This window comes from Malania oleifera, chromosome 11 (genome assembly GCF_029873635.1).
Source record: "Malania oleifera isolate guangnan ecotype guangnan chromosome 11, ASM2987363v1, whole genome shotgun sequence".
NCBI classification, from domain to species: Eukaryota; Viridiplantae; Streptophyta; class Magnoliopsida; order Santalales; family Ximeniaceae; genus Malania; species Malania oleifera.
In genome coordinates this window covers 55771603-55777609 of record NC_080427.1, presented here as the reverse complement: position 1 = coordinate 55777609, position 6007 = coordinate 55771603, and the positions used below count along the sequence as shown (strand labels likewise).

General features: G+C 35.3%; 1 long non-coding RNA gene across 1 annotated transcript; it reads right to left on the bottom strand.

The window, feature by feature from the left end:
• Positions 1-3495: 3495 nt before the first annotated feature.
• On the bottom strand, positions 3496-5160 carry LOC131168483 (uncharacterized). The gene is made up of 3 exons (XR_009140306.1): positions 4953-5160; positions 4810-4873; positions 3496-3720 (listed from the first exon to the last, which is right to left on the bottom strand). It is a non-coding gene; the product is annotated as an uncharacterized LOC131168483 (long non-coding RNA).
• Positions 5161-6007: the final 847 nt, after the last annotated feature.

Genomic DNA, 6007 nt, shown 5'->3' with positions numbered 1-6007 from the left:
TTATGCTAGGTTGAAGGATTAAATGGGTAATGACTTTGGGATAAGAAGTGATGATGGAAAACTAAACATGTGTTTGAAGACCCAGGGGGAATAGAATCAGCAAAATCCCTATTTGTACAAATTATTTTGAGTTTAAATTGAATAAAATGCATTTTAGTCTCATTACATCACCTGGTGCCAAATTTTGTCTATTTTGCTTGCATTTTGTGCAGTAATATAGGAAATAGTTTTGTCATTATGGATGACTCGGAACTGATAATTGGCTTTGAGAATTCATTTCTACAAAAAAAGTATGGAGTACCCTTTCATGATATAAGCTCATGGACTTTTTATTCCTAATTGTGGTTAGTGTTTTAAGGGTATAATTATATTCTGATCAAATGATGGGCGACCATTTTTGGTCGACTAGTGTATCAAAAAAAAAACCCTAATAATGAGTTACCACTTGTTAACCCCTTTGGGAATGAAGTTAAACCATTTCTTTCTTAAAGTCAGTTTTCCTAAAAGCATTAACTGGGGTTTGGGTCTTTTAGTGTTTGATAATTCATTTGATGTAACAATTATTGGCCAAAAGGATGGCAGGTCATTTTTTTGCTACCTAAAAAGAAATCCCTTGATAACCCTGTTGAGCCTGATTTTTTTTTTTTTTTTTCAAAACACCATCCAAGGATCATCCCCCACACTGGGGCAATGATAGAAAGATTAACATGAAGCCCCGATGAAATCCGAAAAAATGAATAAATCAAATCCCCCTCACAAGAAAAAGCATAAGATGTAATAAAAAGGGGAAAGCATAAAATAAAAATGAAAAGAGTAAGGGGCATGTTTTGTAGATAGTTTAGAGACCTGAATCTGTAAAATAAGAAAAATAAATAAGAAAAAAGTAAAAAAAGAATTTCAGCAGGCTTCATCGACGAAGTCTAGGTTCTATCGACGAAGGCCCTTCTGTACTTCCTCGCCGAAATTCAGAGTCTCGTCGATGAAGAGATCTAGAACGAACCAAAAATATCAGGCTAGCATTTGTTGACGAAGGAAGAGGTTCGTCAATGAACAACCTTCAATGGTTCGTCAACGAAGGCGCCATTTCATCGACGAATTTGATCGGGTCAAAGGCTCTATAAATAGGATTTTTGAATGCTTCATTGTTAAGAAATCTAATTTCTCTCTTTCTCTCTCTAGAACCATGAACTTCTCTCTCTCTCTCTCTCTCTCTCTCTCTCTCTCTCTCTCTCTCTCTCTCTCTTCAATCTTCCGCCGATCATTGCCCGTTTCAACAATCGGAAGTTACCACGAGGATCAGGGAGTAAATATCAACAAGTCTAGTGGAGCAGATTCTTGAACTCAAGAAAGAGTTAAGGTTCGATTTTCGAGCGTCTCGGGTTATTTTTCAGGAAATAGGTAAGGGGATTTGTTTACATCAATTATTTTTGAAATCTAAACAGGTAGAACTGTAGTTTATATTTATATGTACGATACGACAACTTATTTGGAAAATTTCACCAAGTGAAATTGCTGGTTTTTCAGTTTTACGGTTTTGGTAAAAACTAGGGTTTTGGGGGTATGGTCTTTAATCTTCTTAAAAACTCCTTTATTTGTGTTAAACTTAAAGTAGGAGATGCTTGAAACCCTTGGTTTCAATTTAAATGATATTTTACGAACCATTTACTATACTTTTGCATATTAAACCAAATGAGTGTGATATGAGTTGTTAAATGAAAATATACTGAACTGAGAAATATTGATATAAGATATGGGAACTGGAGAGAATGTACGTGACTAGTCGGTGGCCGCCGAGCTAGATCAGGGTCTACAGACCGCACAACCCTTACAATGGGGGAAGTAAATGGTGTTGTTATGATGTTTCAAAGTTAGGATGAGTTCAATATGCATACACATAATTTAAAAATACTAAAATGGGTGAAGTCACAGCGTTGAGTACCAAGCACAGGGATTGTACAGTGTATGGGCCTGTACCTTCCCTAACCTCGGGAACTCTCGTTTGTAATGAGCTGAACTATCTATTGCAGGAATATATATATATATATATATATATATATATATATCTCCTATATTATAGGATTGAGAATGATTTAAACGTGTAATTGCTTTCTACTGGAATAAACTCATGTTGTCACATACTGATGTAATATGATCTACCTTACTGAGAAGTGTCTCACCCCAATATAAAAATCTTGTTTCAGGTCCTGCACGAAATCGGTCCTAGACATCTAGAGGTATTCAGGAGCGTAGTGTTATTGTTAGCTTATGTAAGTTCCTGTATGTGTACTGGGCTTTAGCCAAGTTGTCTTTTTAGGGATAGTAATAAAAGATTATGTTTTTTTTAGTATGTATGGATGTATGTGAGGAAACAATTAGAAACTCTGGTAAGTTTTATTAGAAGATGTATATATGTTTATGTTTTCCGCTATGCATGAATATGAAGATCAGTATGAAACACCTGATTTCCCTTATTTGGGCGGGTTGTATATGTATGGTATCAGAGATACGTATGTTATGTACATATAGTAGCACTCCAAGCCCACCTAGAGGGTCGGGACGTTACAGATGGTCCTTGGTCAAATATTACCTTTGAAAAAATTGATGATTTTGGGCCTTATTAAATCCTTTTCTTCTTTAAACCTATGCTCCTAGTCTTCATTATAGTCCTAATAAAAGTCTTAACTAGATTGATACATATAAACATGTGTCCTTAGCCTATATTTTGTCCTGTGTCTTAAAGTTCACCCTGAGACCAGAACAAGAATTAAAGTATCCAATAAGACACTTATCACAAATTCAAGATTAAAAGGCTAAGATGGGGTTGCAAGACTCGAATTGAGAAAGCGTCATGGAAGGTTGACATCATCATTATAGCATTATCAAAGGGAACTCTTGAGGTGGTTGCCCATTGATAAGTTCTCTAAGCGAAGCCACACGACATTGAAATACTGGTGAAGTCACTTCCTATTAAACCAGCACAGAGACCAGGTCAATTGATAGATTTGTGCATTTCATTTCCACACTTAAATGAATTGGTATTATTGGATTGCATGCTTATTCATTTAAATTAAAAATTGTTTTAAACACTAAAAGCACAATCATGAAAGAAATATCGTGGTCTAAAAAATTCAGTGAAACTCATTTCCAAAATTCTCAAGATGAACTGGTCCATGGACAGAGGATGTGCCAAGTCCTAAAATGGCAAAAGGTCTGGGGCATTCACATTAAGAGATGCAGTTGATTTTTTCTGCATAAAATCAGCATTTCATAAACTAGAGCATCGCTAGAAAAAGTTGAGGTTTGAGATACAACAAAGCTGGACTTATAGTTCTTTGTTCTCCCATTATGAAGGTGTTAGTGTAACGACCCGACCCTTTACGTGAACCTAGGCGGCTACCGAACATACGGAATACCTGTATCTGATAAACATGCACGAACAACCCGTCTTAACCAGGGACATACGAGTATAAATCATACATAATTTCGATGTAAATGTCGCGGAAAAACATAAACATCCATTGGGATTTCTATTATTCTTATACCAGAGTTTACTAATACATCCACAATTACATAAAACCAGACATAGAATAAATCCTATATTACAACCCTCCAAAAAAGGACTTTCATCTAGGTTTAATACAAGATTCAAATGCTTATGTAAGCTAACCAAAAATAATATCCCCAGTCCCTTTAGCTACTAGGACCGACGTACTGATGGACCTGAAAACAAAGGTTGTATAATAGGGTGAGACATCTCTCAGTAAGGAAGAAATTGTTACAACAGTGTGTAACTGCATATATGCACATTTTCATACAAACTTATACGTTTGAAACATTTATTTATAATACTGTATCGTATAACATTTATCAGCACATCAAATATTTAAATCATGCATATGAATATTAGAACAACTACCATCTTGTCATACATGTATTGCCTATTTACCCCGTGGCACGGGTTGTGCATTGATATCTCCAACAATGCCCTGTTCGTGCAGGCACATGTCAAGTATCTATATATAGTCCGACTGCCCCTATCTGGTTTATTATTTCACTAGTGGTTTCATTACACCTGCTAGCCGACCATCTATGTACCCACACTGATTTTAAACATGAGTGGTTGCACTGTACCCTTCCAGCTGAGAAATATTCCTTTCCATTGGGGGTTATCTTTCAACCCCATAACTCAAGCTTTTTCAACTTCTAACTGGAATTTCTTTCAACTCCTATTACTGGGGTATCTTTCAACTCCTTTAGTAGCAATATGTGGTTCCATTTATCATATATACAATTTATAACAAAATATAGTAACCTGTGCAATTCCAGTATTTTCACAAATTCAAATAATCACATTGGGTTCAAATCGGCGCCTATCCACTTGGTTTACCCCTTTTCACAAATACAGCTCGGTGTATCACCAGCCTATGTTTTCTACATACTCAGTATAACAAATTGGAACTCCATTTCCATAATCTATATCAATAGTATAGAAAATTCATACATTTCTATTTCAACATATATCACACGAGTTTAGTCCAAAAATCCGCTAAATGATATAAATCCAGTAAACATCATTTGAAAGGAAAAGTAAAGGATTCAAGCATCACCTATTACAATATAAATGCAAATAAGTGATTTTCATAAGGTTTGGAGATCATACGCCAAAATCCTCATTTTTACCAAAAATCGTAAAATCGGCATTTCTACTAGGTAGAATTTAGCAAATAAGCAGTTAAATCATATAAATATAAACTAGCTTTTTAGCAGTTTAGTTTTCCAAAAATGTTGTTGTAATCAAATTTCCCTTACCTTAAACTCGAAATGAAACTACGTTCGGAAACGATCCAAACCAACAACCCGGAATCCCGAAAACCTAAAACCACAAAACATAATGTTACTATATTTTCTACTACTATTCAAATATCCAATCAAAATTAAGATTAGATCCCTACCTCGATTTTTGGGAAAGACACGAAAATCTCCGAAACGACGATCCGATCCGCTAAAATTGTAGAGTTTCCTCTTCTGATGCACGCAGTACCCTCCGTTTTTGGAAATGGACGACGAACGACGAAGGATCTTAGAGAGAGAGAGAGAGAGAGAGAGAGAGAGAGAGAGAGAGAGAGAGAGAATGAGAGGGAGAGAGAGAGAGAGAGAGAGAGTGAGATAATTTATAGAATAAAACATAACTTAACCTTTAAGTAATCTAAATAAATATCTCCTCCAAGATATTTATATACAAATATCTCAAAATATCTCCTTTCAAAATATCTTCTCCAAAATATCTCCTCCAAAATATCTCTTTATTTATTTATTTATTATTCATTATTTATTTATTTATTATTTATTATTATTATAATTATTATTATAATTGAAAAGGTTGTCATACATTGCGTGCATAGCACTAGAGATGATAGGAAACAACATGCATACATATCATCATATCATGCACCCACTCATTCATGACATACATGTATTCTTGCATAGGCTTTGCATGTCCATTTCCATTCATGTTCAGTCAAATCCTTATTCCTTATGAATTTAAATGGTCAGAGTTCTACTTTAGGACATGGGGCATTGGACCTTAGACCCAAGTGGCTGGCAAAATTTTTTTTTTTTTGTCAAAATACTGGGGATCAAGCTCTCATCCAAGTTGTTATTGCAAATATGTTCTTCAAGTACTAGGGCATTGGTCCTCATGTCCAAGTGGTTATTACAAAAATGTGTTTCACATATTGGGGCACTAGTTCTCAGATCCAACAAATTCTTGCAAAAGTTTTCCAAATACTGAGGCGTCACGCCCCCAAATTTCAAATAGTCACCTTCAAAGTTGACTTGACCATCTCGGTCATTCGAGTGGTCACATCCAAATTGTCCTGAGTATCTCATTCATGCGAGTGGTCACATCCAAATTATCCTGACTATCTCGTTCATTTGAGTGGTCACATCCATATTGTCCTGACTATCTTGTTCATTCAAGTGGTCAAATCCAAATTGTCTTGATTAC